Below are 322 nucleotides of genomic sequence, written 5' to 3'. Positions count from 1 at the left end.
GGTTATTACCAGGTTCCAGAGTTAGGAGAGGAAATCATCTTTCTTTACCCAGAAACATTCAGTTATGCGGAACAGGGCTGCCTGCTAAGTGACTGTCAGCGGGACGCGTGTGTACACTCTAGGGCCCTTGTGCTGGGGTTTACACGTCTTCTGGAGCCACACTGTTGCAAAATAAACCTTCCAGTGAACAGATGCTCACAACGACTTATCTAAGTTATCCAAAGTATCGTTTGCATTCTCTTCTCCTGTAAGGAATGGAAAACATTACTTTTTTTCCTCTTTTTTTCCATCACCTGGGAAGGAAGGTGTTGGGGGGGGGGGG

The 322-nt window shown here is 46.6% G+C and overlaps 1 protein-coding gene across 1 annotated transcript in view; it reads right to left on the bottom strand.

Annotated features, from left to right (window-relative positions):
* MCF2 (MCF.2 cell line derived transforming sequence) overlaps window positions 1-322 on the bottom strand; it is a 101,986-nt gene that overhangs the window by 99,996 nt on the left and 1,668 nt on the right. The window lies entirely within an intron of this gene.

Source organism: Crocuta crocuta, unplaced genomic scaffold, assembly GCF_008692635.1.
Source record: "Crocuta crocuta isolate KB4526 unplaced genomic scaffold, BGI_CrCroc_1.0 scaffold241, whole genome shotgun sequence".
Lineage (NCBI taxonomy): Eukaryota > Metazoa > Chordata > Mammalia > Carnivora > Hyaenidae > Crocuta > Crocuta crocuta.
Note: the sequence above shows the minus strand (reverse complement) of the source record. Positions and strands in the feature narration are given on the sequence as shown.